Consider the following 17,431-nt stretch of genomic DNA (forward strand, 5'->3'; position numbering starts at 1 on the left):
TTTGGAGTTTATGGTTTGTGTTGCCCCTAGGCCTCTTGTCTCCTTTTGCATTCTATTGTGATCTACAGTGTTTGCACTACTTTTCTAACTGTTTACTTACCTGATTTTGGTTTGTGTGTATATTGTGTGTATATTACTTACCTCCTAAGGGAGTATATCCTCTGAGATACTTTTGGCATATTGTCACTAAAATAAAGTACCTTTATTTTTAGTAACTCTGATTATTGTGTTTTCTTGTGATATAGTGCTAAGTGATATAAGTGGTATAGTAGGAGCGTTGCATGTCTCCTAGTTCAGCCTAAGCTGCTCTGCAATAGCTACCTATATCAGCCTAAGCTGCTAGAACACTTCTAATCTACTAATAAGGTATTACTGGACCTGGCACAAGGTGTATGTACCACTGGGTACCCACTATAAGCCAGGCCAGCCTCCTACACTCAGGTTGAATATATAGTAAGGTCATGGGTCTCTGGGTGAGCAGAGTGGGTCCCACCCATGAAGGTTGCTGTGTCCTGGGCGTAAAAGGGTCTTCCTATCAGTAATCAGGTGGTTGGGGGTGTTATTCATTGGGTTCAAGAGGGGGACAAAGTCGGTGGTTTGGGGCTGGAAGTTTCTGTAGATGGCTGTAATCTTGTCGTAAAGTAGTCAGCTAGTGAGTCGCAAAGGGCCAAGGGAGAAAGTTTGATTGTGTTTTCGGGAGCTGTAAGGTGGGAGAACTCTTTGACAAGCTTGAAGAGCTTGTTCAGGTGGTTGGAGATTTCCTCAATGTGGCTGAAAAGGGCAGCCTTTTTGGTTTCTTTGAGGCTCAGATGATAAGAGTTCAGTGCTTCTTTGAAGGTGGCGCCTTCCATTGTATTATTATTTTTTATTAAAAAACGTTTGGCTCTGCGGTCCCGCAAATACAGGCGAGACATACTCTATGGTTCCTGTTCCGATCACATGATCAGGGGGAATCCGCGGATCCACAGATTTTTTAAAGATTTATTTTAAGCATATAGGAGTCTCTCCATTGAATTATAGTGTAAGGGTAGACATATTAAAAAGCATAAAAGCAATACTGTTTATTTTATACCTAAAAATCTGTAGTTTTACAATATCGGCATATCCGCAAATCCATGATTAGATCTGCAGACATGACCAATGTCAAAAATAAAAGCTTCCATTCCATTGGTTATTTTTCAACCACAAATTGCAGTGGCAGAAGGAAGTGCTCCACCTCCATCTGGAGATCCACAGGTTATTCCTGATGATGATGAACAACAACCATCGACTAGTAGAAAGGGCAGTGATGTCTGGCAGATTTTCACTATCCCCTCAGAGAGAAAAATGTTTCAGCCAGATTTGTGCAGTGCAAATTTTGTGGCAAAGAACTCTCACGTGGCACTACCAGACAATATAACCATGTAACCTCTTCCATGTGTAAGCACATAAAGACAATCCACGAGCATGCCTACCTATGCCTGGTGAGGGAGAGAGAAACAATATCCAGTGATGGTGCAGGTACTTCAAGCTCAGCACAAATTCCAGCTCCTACTGAGATGACTGTACCAGCTACTTGTAATGAATTGAAGGATATTGTTACATACTGTGCCACCTGTCACAAACTTGTGGCACTTAAAATTAAAAATTCTTCTGATTCTTCAGATGCTATTAAGAAGCATTGTTGTTAGGTTTTTTGCTGGCCATATTTTGCTGTTCCTGTTACAGGACACCATTTTTCCTAAGCAATGCAATGGTCTTTGCATCTCGTTTATTGGCTTGCATATTTTAGATTTGGGGTACCTTTTCAACAGAATATCACCAAAAAATATATATATATATATATATATTTTTACAAATCTTTAAAAATGGATCTTGTTAGAACCACCATTTCATGAATCAAAGAGCTGTGTCTATTTATTTAATATTGTAATGTATTGTTGTTTGTATGTTATTAGATGTGTGCTTGTATACTTTATTATGTTTTAGCAAGTTTGTCTGTCTGCTTGGGTGTGCCTGTGTTTCTTACTGTATGCTTCAGTCTGTGTCAGTGTATGCAACAATGTAAGCTAAATGTGTCAGTGTATATGTGATTGTTTAATGGGTGTGTGAGTGTATGCATCAGTGTGTGCCTGGGTGTGTCAGTGTATGCATTAGTGTGTGCCTGGGGCTGTTAGTGAATGTAGGAACGTGTGTCTGGGTATGTCAGAATATGCATGAGTTTGTCGATAGGTGTGTCAGTGTATGCTTCAGTGTGCAGGAAATGCATTGGTTTGTGCCTTGGTGTGTCAGTGTATGCATCAGTGTGTTTTGGGGTGCCTCAGTGCATGCATCAGTGTGTGCCTGGGTGTGTCAGTGTGTGCATCAGTATGTGCCTGGCTTTGTTAATGTACATATGAATGTGTGCCTGGGTGTGTTAGTGAATGCATCAGTGTGTATCTGAGTGTGTAAGTGTATGCATTACTGTGTGCCTGGGTATGTCAATGAATGCATTAGTATATGCCTGGGTGTGTCAGTGTATACAAGTGTGTGTGCCTGGGATACTTGTGTATGTATTCATGTGTGCCTCAGTGTCTAAATGTATGGATCAGTGTGTGCCTGGGTGTGTCAGTGTATGTGTTAGTGTGTGACCATGTGTGTCTGTGTGTGTATGAGTGTATGCATTATTGTGTGCTTGGCTGTGTTAGTGTATGCATCAGTGTCTGTTTGGGTGTGTCAGTGTATGTGTCATTGTGTGCCTGAGTATGTCAACATATGCATTAGTGTGTGCCTAGCTGTGTGAGTGTATGCATCAGTGTGTGGTTGTGTGCATCAGTGTATACATTAGTGTATGCCTGGGTGTGTCCACGTATGCGTGAGTGTGTGCCTGTGTCTCCTAATGTATATATTAATGTGTGTCTGGGTGTATCAGCTTATGCATCAGTGTGTGACTGGGTCTGTTAGAGTATGCATTGCTATGTGCCCGAGTGTAGCAGTGTGTGTATCAGTGTGTCTCTGGGTGTGTTAGTGTATGTATCACAGTGTTACTCTGCGTGTGTTAACGTTTGCATGAGCCCGTGCCTGGGTATGTTATTGCATGTATCAGTGTGTGCCTGTCTATGCTGGTGTATATATCAGTGTGTGCCTATGTGTGATAGTGCATGCATCATTGTCTGCTTTGGTACGTTAGTGTATACATCAGTGTGAGTGTGCGAGTGAGAGTTAGTGTATGTATGAGTGTATGCCTGAATGTCTTGGGTGTCTTAGTATACAAATTAGTGTGTGCATGGGTGTATTAGTGTATGTGCTACTGTGTACCTGGGTCTCTAAGTGCACACATCAGTGTAAGCCTGGGTATGTCAGTGTATGAATCAGTGTATGCCTGTGTATATTAGTGCATGTATCAGTGTGTACCTGAGTGTGTCAGTGTAAACTTGATTGTGTGCCTGTTTTTTTCAGTCTATAAATTAGTGTATGTGTAGCTGTGTAAATGTATGGATGACTGTGTGCCTGGGTATGTTACTATATGCAAGTATATGTGCCTGGGTGTGGTGTATATATTTGAATGTGTGACTGGGTGTGTCAGTGTATACATAAATGTGTGCCTGGTTGTGTCAGTGTATGAATCAGTGTATGCCTCGGTGTGTTACTAGATGCATTAGTGTTTAGCTGGAAATGTCAGTTTCTGCACTGCAATGTGCTTTGGTGTAACAGTGTGTTTTTCAGTATGTGACTGCATGTGTTATTAATGATTGGGCAGGTGTGTTAATGTCTGCACTTTTGTATGTCTGTGTGCCTAAGTATATGTATGAGTGTGTGCAGTTCCTATATGATTGTATTGCTGAGTGTGTAAGTGTCTGCATTGGTGTGTTCCTGGGTGTGTCAGTGTCTATAGCAATGTGTGCTTGGGTGTGTCAGTTTATGCAGCAGTGTGTGCCTGGGTGTACAATAGGAGGCATTAATATTTGGCTGGGTGTGTCAATATGTGCATTTGTATGTGCCTGGGTCTGTTAGTGTATGTGTCACTGTATGGCTAGGTGTCTCAATGTATGCATGAGTGTGCATGGGTGTGTCAGTGCTTGCACCAGCGTGTGGCTGGGTATTAGTCTGTGCATGAGTGTATGTCTGAGTTCAGTTAGTGTATGTATAAATATATGTATGGATACACCAGTGTTTTTCTTAATGTGTGTTAGTGCATCACTCTAATTATCTATGTCTGGTTTGGTATAGCTATGAATGGTATATGAATAGAGAAAGACATAACTAGTTCCAAATTTCTGCAATAAATGGACCCATTTATCTGTGTAAAAAGAAAGAAAACATAAATAGAAGTTAAAGTTTCATATTATAAATGTGATCAATAAGGTTTCCGTTAGACCTTGGCGTGGTCTTCCATGTCTTTTTTGCCCCTGCTTCCTCTGTTTTTACTGTGTGCTGGACTTTGTTTTTGGTGTTTTTGGTACTCTGGGCACTTTACCACTCCTGACCAGTGCTAATGTGCAAATGCTCCCTGTGTAAATTGTACGTGTAATTGGCTTTTCCATGATTGGTGTATTAAGTCCCTAGTAAAGTGCACTAGAGGTGCCTGCGGCCTGTCATCAAATGCTACTAGTAGGCCTACAGCACTGGTAGTGCTACATACATGAATAGCCCTATAAACATGGCTCAGACCTGCTACTGCAGTGTCTATGGGCCTGATTCTAACTTTGGAGGACGGTGTTAAACCGTCCCAAAAGTGGCGGATATACCACCTACCGTATTACGAGTTCCATAGGATATAATGGACTCGTAATACGGTAGGTGGTATATCCGCCACTTTTGGGATGGTTTAACACCGTCCTCCAAAGTTAGAATCAGGCCCTATGTATGGTTACAAACTGCCAATTCGTCCTGGCAAATGTACCCACTTACCAGGCCCAAACCTTTTCTTTTTATACATGTAAGGCACACAAAGGTAGGTCCTAGGTAGCCCCATGGGCAGGGAGCGGTGTATGTTAAAGGTGGGACATGTATTGATTGCGTTTTACATGTCCTAACAGTGAAATACTCCCAGTTTTGCTTTTCACTCTTGCAAGGCTTATCTCTCTCATAGGTTGACATGGGGATTGCCTTTAAATAACTTTTAAGTGCAGTTACCCTTTGGGAGCAGATTGAACTATGGATTTTGTAGTCTCTGAACTCACAATTTAAAAATACATATTTTGGTGAAGTTGGTTTTTAAATTGTCTGTTTGAAAATGCCACTTTTGATCTGCATTTTCTTGCTTAAACCATTCTGTGACTATGCCTGCTTGTATATTCTGTGTCTGGGTCTGACTGACAGTTGGGCTGTTTGTGAACTTCCACTATACAGTGACACAAAGGGAGCTGGGGTGTACCCTGCATATCCTGATGGGTTATCTGGGATACAGTGGAGGTAGGAGTGGTTACTGTTAGAAATTGGGTCTTTGGTTGGCAGTCAGGTTACCCCCTGTCCAACCAAGGACCCTCATTCTAGTCAGGGTAAGTCACACACAATCCAAATTATCCTGTGCCCACCCTCTGGTAGCTTAGCACAGAGCAGTCAGGTTTAACTTAGAAGGCCATGTCTAAAGTATTTGTGCAATAAATCATGCAATAACACAGTATAGCACCACAAAAATACACCACACAGTGTTTTGAAAAATCTATAATATTTATCTGATAAGATGCAGGTCAAAACGATTAAAATGCAATAAGTATATGTTGAGATATCACTGCCCTCATTATGACATTGGTGGTAAATTCCACTTACCGCCATGCTGACTTCTGGCAACATACCGCCAAAGCGGCAGATATCCGCTAACCATATTATGACACACACACATACCAATCCGTCACTAGTCAGCCACACACACAAATCCGCCACACCAAAGATCAGTGATAAACTGGCGGTATCCAAACCCACACCGTTACGCCAACAGATCTACGCTCACCACATTATGACCCATGAATCACCATGGCGAACATTCAATGGCGGTAAACCATTGGCAGTACATACCAGTGCGCTCAAAATACACACACTCAAACAAAACAACGTCACATTGGACAATTCAAACAACACACACCAGACACCCATACACACATCACACACACACAACTATAAATCACACATTACCCACAACCCTTCACAACTACAAACATTTGCCAGCAGAGAGAGACAGCAAGAGCACTCACACAACCAGAGCCCCATACCACCATTACCTATACACCACCCACACACTTTACATCACATACCCCAACACATCACCCTACACACCCTCACCCACACCACTCACACTACACCCATGGCACTACAACAACACCCCAGGTTTTCTGAGGAGGAGCTAAGGGTTCTGGTGGAAGAAATCATCTGAGTAGAGCCACAGCTATTTGGATCACAGGTGCAGCAGATATCCATTGCTAGGAAGATGGAGTTATGGCGGAGGAAGGTGGACAGGGTCAACGCTGTGGGACAGCACCCCAGAACAAGGGATGACATCAGAAAGAAGTCGAACGACCTATGGGGGAAGGAGTGTTCCATTGCAGCAAGACCAACTAGCTGTATAAAGGACTGGCGGTGGGCCCCCACCTCTTCCCCCACAACTAACAACATGGGAGGAGCAAGTCTTGGCAATCATGCATCCTGAGGGCCTGGCAGGAGTAGGAGGAGGACTGGACTCTGGTAAGTCAACTCTCTATTACTATCACCCCCCTGCCTGCATGCCATCACATACCACCACCCCACCCACACTCCCATCACTTCACCACCTCCCACACACCCCACCATCAGAACCCACTCATCCCAATGCCAAGCCCTGCATACAACACAAATGCATGGACACTACTCACAGACCTGCACGGACACCCATCACTAAAGCATGCACACTGGAGATAATCAGTTAGTCCACCAAATAACAACTCACACAAGGCAAAGCTGCCAGGGCAATAACAACCATAGAGGGCAACACACCCATGCACAAGATGTCACACGCAGAAACAATAACACTGTATTTACATCCCCACTGGTCCCCTACGCAACGTCACTGGAGAGAAGGTGCCAGGAACATCCAGTCCTCCCCTAGAAGAGGCCCACCGTGATGACAGCAGCACTGGACGCCTGGATCTGGATGACCAACCTGGCCCATCAGGGATCTCCGGACAGTCGGTTACCATGGCACAGTCCCATTCCACTACAAAGCCTCCCCCCTCAGGAAACACCAGTACTGTACCCATCCAGCGGGCCCATACCTCTGTCCCCAGGACACGTCAATCAGCAGTGTGTCCATCACTACAGGGAACCCAGGGCAGACCACAAACCCAGGACAATCAGGGACCTGGGTTCAGTGGCAGTGGGCACACAGTTCAGGGGTCAGAGGCACAGGACAACAGGGAAGCTGGGAGGACTGCTGTGCGACAGGGGGAGGACAGGCCCAGGGGACCGACCCTCCAGGAGGCACTAACCCAGATCCTGGTAGCATACCATCATTCCCAGGATATGCTGGGCCAGATCCTGGACAAGATGCAGGAGAACATGCAGGTGCAGGAGGGACAGTACCTGGGGATCAGGGAGGACTTGAAGTCCATTACCACCACCCTAGTCTCCATGGCAGGGGTGCTGGCAGACATGGCCAACAGTATGAGGGAGGGAGTGGCACAACAGCAGGCCCCTGAGACTAGCTACACTACCGAACAGCCCTTCACCTCTGCTGCCGCTAGTGGACAGGAGGCCCCACCACAGGACCAACAGGCCACCAGCACCCCTCCCCCTGCAGAAGGAGTATCACCCTGCAAACATTCCCTGCAATCCAGGCAGAAGCCAGAGACTATTGCCAAGACCCCGCCAGGAAATAAGACTCTCCTGATTGTCACCCTTGTGTCCCATTCTGTCACCCTGTCCACCTTGAACTGCCATTGCTCCCCTTCTGATGCCCCCTTGGACACTGCACCTGTGCTACAAATAGACTGGACTCTAACCTGGACTTTCCTCCATCATCACCCCAGCCCATTGCACTTCCCCCTTTTCTTCAGAGCACTGCAATAAACTCACTTTGAAAAATTACAAGTATGGAGTATGTCAAATGATTTCAAAATGTATTCTTTAAACAAGGTTCAAACATGTCAATTCTACTATAGAGTAATGTTTACATATGAAAGACCTGTAGTTGGCTGCACTGAACACACCAGGAGCATTTAGTGGGCACCAACATCTGCGAAAATAGATGCCAAAGGGTACAGTGAGTGGGCATAGAAGTAGGAATTCACAGCCTGCCAGTGACAATGTCACACATCAAACTGTCAATGAAATGTAAAATAACACTGTCTTACCTGTGTGTCATTGGAAGTATTGACGAATGACTGAACTTCTGTTGTCCTCATCCTCATCGTCTGCCTCCTCATCATCACTGTCCACATGGTCCACTAAAGCCACACAACCATCTCCAGCCTCCTCCTCCTGCAGAAAAGGCACATGGCGTCGCAAGGCTAGGTTGTGCAACATACAGCATGCCACGATGATCTGGCAGACCTTCTTGGGTGGGTAGCAAAGGGATCCACCTGTTAGATGGAGGCAACGAAACCTGGACTTTCAGAGGCCGAAGGTCCTTTTTATTATCCATCTTGTTTGCCCATGTGCATCATTGTAAAGGTACTCTGACCTTGTCCTGGGATTCCTCACAGGGGTCAGTAGCCATGAGAGGTTGGGGTGACCAGAGTCACCTTCAAATATTGAGGGACAACGGTTAGCCACACACTAACCCTTATGTCCCACAACATACCCATACACCAACATCCACTGGATGGGAACCAGGGCTCACCTATTAGCCATACCCGGTGCCTCTGGAGTTGGGCCATTACATTTAGGATGATGCTATTCCTCAGGATAAAAGCATCATGCACTGAGCCTGGATACTTAGCATTGACATTGGAGATGTACTGATCCGCCAAACACACCATCTGGGTGTTCGAGTGATAACTTTTACGGTTTCTGAAGACCTGTTCATTTTGCCGGGGTGAGGAACAAATGCTATATGTGTCCCATCAATCGCACCTATGATGTTTGGGATATGTCCCATTGCATAGAAGTCAGCCTTCACCGTGGCCAATTCCTCCACCTTGGGGAAAACGATGTAGCTGCTCATGTGTTTAATTAGGGCAGACAACACTCTGGTCAGCACTATTGATAAAATTGGCTGAGACATTCCTACTGCCAAGCCCACTGTCACTTGGAAAGAACCAGTTCCCAAGAAATGGAGGACAGATAGGACTTGCAGAAGGGGGTGGGATCCCAGTAGGGTGACAGATAGCAGATATTAGGTCAGGCTCCAATTGGGCACACAGTTCTGTAATTGTGGCTCTGTCCAGTCTATAGGTGAGAATAATATGCCTGTCCTCCTTTGTTGCCAAGTCCACTAGGGGTCTGTACACAGGGAGATGTCTCCATCTCCTATTCCTCCACAGCGTTTGCATTCTAGGGAGTAAAAGAGTGAGCAGCTGGTCATTATCTGTACATTGTAACCACTACAGTTCAATGCATATTGTGATTGTTACAGTATTTTGGTGGCATATGTCCAGAATGTGAAATTGTGTACTGTGACGCAGTTAGGATCCATGGCCTGCCCCTCCTCTGAAATGGCGACCGCCTGCCCAGTATGGAGGGACAGGTGGAAATGAGGTAATTCCGCTGACGTTGTGCGCCGCTGCGGAAGGCGGCCGAGAACCGCCGTTCAACTCCTCATTGGTTATCATTGGACACTATGGGGTACAGTGTCCAACAGTGATGTATGCCGGTGGTAATGGTACGCACCGCCACAGATGTGACTGCCATTTTCTATCTGTTTACTCACTTGCTACCTGACCTTTTACAGGAGAGGACCTACACTGCATGTGCTGCTGTGACCTGTGTCTGGAACCTACCATGGTTCGTGTGACTAGAGAAAGGACCCATGCCTTCACCTCAGCGGAGTTGCGACTGGTGGATGGGGTCCTACTCCAGTACTGACTGCTGTATGGGCCTCCAGACCAACAGGTGAGTACACTGTGAGTATGATGCATGGGTCATGAATGCATGAAGTGATGTGTGTGAAGGCCACATGAGGGGGGTGTTGGTGGATGGGCCCTGGGCAGCGTGCAGCATGTATGCAGGGCCATGTCTGTGCTAATGGGGATGGGAAGGGGCATGGTGGGCCATAAGTGTAACAGGCAGGACGGTCAAACTAATACCTTTCCCTGTGTGTATTTCTCTGCAGGTCAGCGCCCATCAAAAGAAGGGTATATGGCATGCCATCGCCAAGGACGTGCGGACCCTGGGGGTCCACAGCAGGCAGAGCACCCACTGTCGGAAACAGTGGGAGGACCTGAGATGCTGGGCACGGAAGACAGTGGAGGCCGAGTTGGGGATGGCCACCCAACGAAGAAGGGCTGCCCATTGAACCCTGACCCCAATGATGGCCCACATACTGGCAGTGGACTATCCGGAGCTAGATGAGCACTTGGGGGCATCACAGCAGCAACAAGGGGGTGAGTACAGTGCCTTTCATTACTACTTATGCCTGGTGGGGTGGTATCCGGGTGGGGGATGTGGGCCTGTGGGTGCCCGTAGGCCAGGCCTGACATTGCAGAGTAGGATCCATGTTGGGCAGGGTTCTGATGTGAAATTCATCCAACCTAGCTAGTAGGCATCGACTACTGGGCAGGTGTCTGTGGGTCTCAGGCATGCTGCATTTGGCGGTATGTGTCCCTACCCATGGCCTGGTGACTAGCATTGCAACTGGTAGTGCATTGCCTAGTGCGTAGGGCTGTTCCCTGTGTGTGAATGTGTTGTGTATGCCAATGGTGGTGTTTGTGCCGCCACTGACCAAGTGTATCCTTTGTCTCTTCCCCCCGCTTTTTTGTTTTGTCACCCTGTCCTTATGTGCATTAGCATCATCTGACGGAGAAGCAGAGGCACCGGCGACGGAGGGAGCTGCATCCCACAGGACCCAGGAGGGCGAATCCACAGAAGGGGAGGGCACCAGTTGGATAGAGTTTGAGGGGAGCAACACGGCCAGAGGGGACAGTTCGGACACAGATACCTCCTCAGATGGAAGCTCCCTGGTGGTGGTGGACACCTCTGTGCCCACCCCTGCTGCAGGTACAGCCCCACCCCCATTCCAGCACCATCCTCCCAGCAGCCTCTCAGCGAGTTTCCCGTGCCTGCTCACCCAGGAAGGTGGGCATCTCCTTCATCCCAGGCACCTCAGGCCCTGCCCCAGTTAGCCTTGCTACCCTGAGTGAGGAGGCTATTGACCTCCTGCAATCGATCTCTGTTGGGCAGTCAACCATTGTGAATGCCATCCAGGGGCTGGCAGCCCAAATGCAACAGTCCATTGCATTTCTGGAGGGCAGTCACACTGGATTGGCGGCCCAACAGAGATCAATGCAGGCTCTGGCCTCCTCTCTGATGGCAGCTATTGTCCCTGTTTCCACCCTCCAACTTCCTCTACCCAATCCCATTCTCCTCAACCCCAACCTATCCCAAGCACACAGTCAGACGAGCAGGCACCCAGGACAACACACAAGAGTGGACTTGGCAAACACAAGCACCACACTTCATCCCACAGTCACTCACACAAACAGCATCCAGATGCAGACATATCAACATCCACTGCCTCCACTGTGTCCCCTTCCTCCTTGTCCTCCACCTCCCTCCCAGTTGCATCTCCACTCACACCTGCATGCACTACATCCTCATCCACTACCACCATCACCAGCACACCTATGAGAACACACACCTTACTAGCAGTCACCACCCCCACATCCATGCACAGGTCCCCTGTGTCCTCTCCCACTGTGTCTGTGCCCCCTCCTCCCAAAGTACACAAATGCAAGCACTCAGACACCCAACAGCCATCCACCTCACAACAGCATCCAGCCCATGCACATGTACCCAAACACAGCAGACTGACACCTCCTACAACCACTCCCAAACCATCTCCCTCTCCCCGTCCCAATCTCCTTAAGAAGCTTTTCCTCTCCACCGTTAACCTCTTCCCTACCCCCATTCTTCACGTCAGGCCAAGGCGGTCAAAACCCAGGCAAGCACCTCAGCCATCCAGTCCACGGGCACAGTAGTGTCCCCAGCAACTCAAGGTGGTAAAGGATCCCGGCCACCAGCCAGCCAGACGGAAAGGGTGTCTGCCCCAAGTGCTGCAGGAAGGAAGGGCAAGGAGCCGGCCCCAAGTGTTACAGGAAAGAAGGGCAAGGAGCCAGCCCCAAGTGCTGCAGGAAGGAAGGGCAAGGAACCAGCCCAAGTGCTGGCAGGAAAGAAGGGCAAGGAGCCAGCCCCAAGTGGTGGCAGGAAGGGCAAGGGGCCTGCTCCAGCAGGCAGTGAGGACAAATGGCCTGGTGCTGAGACTCAGTCGGAGACCTCACCACCAACCATGGTGTTGCAGCCATTCGGGGCTGCAGGGGATAGGCTGGAGCCTCCCCCACCACCACCAGCTCCACCAGCAGCACCGCCTCCAGCACCACCATTAGCACCAGTGGGCAGCCGCTGAGGCTGCATGGGATGGGCTGGAGCCTCCCTCCGCCACCACCAGCTCCACCAGCAGCACCGCCACCAGCACCACCACCAGCAGCAGCAGCCCCAGTGGGCAGCCCTCCGAGGCTGCAGGGGATGGTCTGGAGCCTCCCCCCACCACCACTAGCTGCACCAGCAGCACTGCCACCAGCATCACCACCAGCAGCAGCAGCCTCTGGGCAACCATCTGAGGCTGCAGGGGATGGGCTGGAGCCTCCCCCCACCACTACCAGCAGCAGCAGCAGCACCCCCACTGCCACAATTGAACAGCCGTCACTGCCGGCGGACAGTGTTTAGTCCTGCGTCCATGGGCTATTGTGCGGCCTGGCCCCTGCAAATCCAGTGATTATGACACCTAGCTGAGAGACTATGACTTTGCACTCCCCAAGATCTGCATCACAGGGCACGATGCTCCCTCCAGAACCAGTGGAGAAGCCATTCACTCACCCCATCCTCTCCAGGATGAAGATCACTGGGCATGATGTCCCCTCCAGAACCAGTGGTGAAGTCACCCACTTGAGAGACTGTGGCCTTGCACTCCACAGGACCAAGCACAGGGCATGTTGCCCCCTCCAGAGCATGTAGGCAAGTCACCCACTTGAGAGACTGTGGCCTTGCACTCCCCAGGACCAAGCACTGGGCATGTTACCCCTCCAGGACCAGTGGTGTTGTACCATCTTCCGGCTGAGGTGCCCCCGTTTCCCGTCCCCCTGAGGTGTCTGTCTATTTTCGACCTGACACCCCTGAAGTGTTCTCTCCATGTTGTTGCAGGCGTGAGGTGGGGCCTTGGACTTTGTAATGTGGCCCTGTGGCCCACGGACATTGAGGACTGGGCAGTGTCCCTTCATTTGTAAATATGTATATACTTTTTGATTTGGATGCATATCTTGCTACTCATTTATCTTATTACACTCTTTTTACTCAATAGTAGTTGTCCTTGCATTATTCCTGAGGGGTATGGGGTAAATATGTTATTTTACTGCATCTGCTTGTGTGTATGGTGTTGGGGGTGGGGGTGCTGCGTGTTGTGTGTGGTTGTCACTCTCTTTTTCCTCCCTCCCTCCCATGTGTGCTAGGCGGCTGTACTCACCGTGGTTGTCTTCACTGTTGTTTTTGTTCGTAGTGGAGCAGCACGGTGAAGAGCATGGGGAAGACATGCAGCTCAGGCTACATGGTGGCATGGTTGTTCCCTGAGTCTCCACAGGTGAGTCCTTTGACTTCTCTGCAGTGTTTCCGCCAGGCTTTTGATGTTGTTGGTACTGCCCCAAAAAAGGTGGCGGATTGGCCTCTCACAATACAGTGAGCGGAACATTGTCTTCCGCCTGGCAGTAGGCGGTTACCGCCGTGGTGCCTGTTGATTCTGCCCTGGCGGTCAGTGTGTTAAAGTGGCTGTCTGTCTGAGCTCTTTCCGCCATGGTCATAATTTGGCGGTATTACCGCCACTTTATCACCAACCGCCAGGGTCGTAATGACCCCAAAGTGTCTTTAGTCTTTAAAAAGCAATGAATGTCTCTTTCAAGGACAAAGTACCTGGTTCGGGTTCAAAATCTCTGCAAAGAACCGCAGAGGAAGAGATGCATGGAAAAACAAGGGGTGTGCGTCGATTTCTCGGGCTGCACATGGCGATGCGTTGTTTAGTTTTCACGCAGGGATGGCTGTGAGTCGATTTCCGGTGATCGGTCGTGCATCCTCTTTGGGTTGCGGGGTTTTCGGACACCCCGAGGATGATGCGTGGATTTCCTGCACTGAGAGGATGAAGTAACATGGGCTGCGTTGATCTGGTGAGTGTTTTGTGGAACTTTCTACTGCACAGCAGGCACTGCGTCGATTCCTCTCTGGAAGTCGGGATGCGATGTTCCAGCTCAGCTGTGAGTCGATCCAGTGGGCCATGCATTGAATTTTGGGTCACTACGCTGGCGCTGCGTCGATCTTCTTGGTGCGAAGTCATGCTGCGTCATTCCAGTCTAGCATGCGGTGAATTTTTCATCACGGTGCAGGCTGTGCGTCGTTTCTGGCAGGCTGTGCATCGATTTTCGCCACACAAGGAGTCCTTCTTGTAGAGAGGAAGTCTTTTTGGCCCTGAGACTTCATGGAACAGGAGGGTACCTCTATCCAAGCCCTAGGAGAGCACTTCTCACCACAGCCAGAGAGCAGCAATGCAGCAGGGCAACAGCAAGACAGCATCCCTTCACAGAAAGCAGACAGGTGAGTCCTTTGGGAAGCCAGGCAGTTCTTCTTGGCAGGATGCAAGTTCTAGTTCAGGTTCTCTGCTCCAGGAAGTGTCTGAGTTGGTAGGGGCAGAGGCCCTGTTTAAATACCCAAATGTGCCTTTGAAGTAGGGGAGACTTCAAAGAGTGCTTTAGAAGTGCACAAGGTCCCCTTTCAGTTCAATCCTGTCTGCCTGGTTCCCAGTTGGGGGTGTGGCAGTCCATTGTGTGAGGGCAGGCTACTGTCCTTTGTCATGTAATTGTCAGGCCCTCCACACTCCCAACCCAGGAGGACCCATTCAAAATGCAAATGTATGCAAGTGAGGCTGAGTATCCTGTGTTTGGGGTGTGTCTGAGTGAATGCACAAGGGAGCTGTCAACTAAACACAGCCAGATGTGGATTGTAGGCACAGAAGGACTTAAGTGCAGAGAAATGCTCACTTTCTAAAAGTGACATTTCTAAATTAGTAATATTAAATCCAAATTCACCAGTCAGCAGTATTTTGTATTACCATTCTGGCCATACTAAATATGACCTTCCTACTCCTTTTAGATCAACAACTACCAGTCAAACAGTATATGAAGGTAACCCCAATGTTAGCTTATGAAGGGAGCAGGCCTCACAGCAGTGTAAAAACAAATTTAGCGGTTTTACACTACCAGGCCATGTAAACTACATAGGTACATCTCCTGCCTTTTGCCTACAGCGCACCCTGCTCTAGGGGTTACCTAGGGCATATCTTAGGGGTGACTTATATGTAGAAAAAAGGGGGGGTTTAGGCTTGGCAAGTACTTTTAAATGACAAGTCAAATTGGCAGTGAAACTGCACACACAGGCCTTGCAATGGCAGGCCTGAGACAAGGTTAAGGAGCTACTTAGGTGGGTGGCACAATCAGTGCTGCAGGCCCACTAGCAGCATTTAATCTACAGGCCACATATAGTGCTCTTTACTAGGGGCTTATAAGTAAACTAAATAATCCAATTGTGTATGATCCAATGTTACCATGTTTGTAGGGAGAGAGCATATGCACTTTAGCACTGGTTAGCAGTGGTAAAGTGCACAGAGTCTCAAAACTAGCAAAAACAGTATCTAGAAAGGGAGGCAGGCAAAAAGGTAGGGGTGACCACCCTAAGGTTGTCAGGTCTAACAGTTACTTACACCTGAAAGGGCTGTGCCTGTCCTCACACAATGCAGTCCCCAACTCCCTGGTGTGTGTTTGGGTCCAGGCCTAGGAGAAGAGCTGAAGAGCTGGAGGAGGAGTACTGCCCCTTTGAATGTGACTGTGCTTTGTTGGGTTGGCATGCAATTGCTGCTTCTGCCTGAAAGAAGACAAAGTCTGGACTGTGGTAAATTCCTCCTTATGAAGAATCTCCAAGGGGTTGGACTGAGCTTGCCTCCTGGTTGTAAGTCTCAGGCCATCAAAGACTTCCCCTGCCAACATCTGGACTCTCTGCTGAGACTCCTGCCTTACCAAGTTGGTGCCATATCAAGTCCCATTGCCCTTGAAAGGTGAAGCTGGTAGGACAAGGACTGAAATCCACACACACAGGAAGCCATGTGACTAAAAGTTTGACTGAACACACGCCTGTGACTGTTAAAATCAACACAAACCCCACATAGCGGGTCTCCCATCTCCATGCAGCCGGATTTCTCACGCATTGCACTGGGTGTCAACATCACTGTGAACCTGCGGAGATCCGAGGTGCCCTGTACGATAATCAACACAACGCTTTCTTGACCATAGAAGAAATGACGCATGGCCTCACATGCGAGTAAGGAATTGACGCCTCACTGACTTTTCTGATGCACGCTCACTCGTGCAGCTTTATTTTTTACGCAAACCAGGTACTTTGTGTAACAACAACGTTTCCATTGTTTTCTATGGAGTACGACTCTTTTTACTTTAAAAATGTATAACTTGACTTGTGTATGTTGGATTTCTGTCATTTTGGTCTTATTTGATTTAAATAAATATTGGCTATTTTTCTAAACTGGTGTGGTGTCCATTTTGTAGTGTTTTCACTGCATTACTGTGTGTGTTTTGGTACAAATACTCTACAAATTGCCTTTGAGAAAAACCTGACTGCTTGTGCCAAGCTACCAAGGGGGTGAGCAGGGGTTATATCAAGTGAGTATCTCCCTTGCCCTGATTAGAGTGAGTGTCCCTGCTTGGACAGAGTACAAACTGACTGCCATCCAGAGATCCCATTTCAAATAGTTTTACCATCTGTAATTAAAATGTTGTTATTAAATAATAAACCACAACAACTTTGTAACATTGTAAAGCAATTCTGGTGAATCCATTTTAGTTCTTTTTGGGACTCAGGAGTTTATTTACCCTTAGGCTTGCAGGCCTGTGCACTCGTCACCTAGTGACTTTTAACCTACTTACCTTGATCTCTTTCATTTCATTTATTTTATTATTTTTTCTAAGATAGCTGCCATTGTTTACAGTTTATAAAGATGTTTTGATTTGCATTATCAGTGCCCCTCTGAGAAGGCATCATTATCAGCGTCATGATCTGTGATGTACGTAGGTATTGGTATAATGTCCCTTTCTCACTTATGTGTGACAGGAACATAATGTACACTTGGTGGGGATTGTTTATATAATTGCTGCTACAAGTCTGCCTCCTTATCAGATGTTTAAGAACATACCTCTCTAGTGGATCCTACATGATCTGTATAAATACATCTCACAAGGACAAG

The sequence above is a fragment of the Pleurodeles waltl genome, chromosome 3_1, assembly GCF_031143425.1.
Source record: "Pleurodeles waltl isolate 20211129_DDA chromosome 3_1, aPleWal1.hap1.20221129, whole genome shotgun sequence".
NCBI classification, from domain to species: domain Eukaryota; kingdom Metazoa; phylum Chordata; class Amphibia; order Caudata; family Salamandridae; genus Pleurodeles; species Pleurodeles waltl.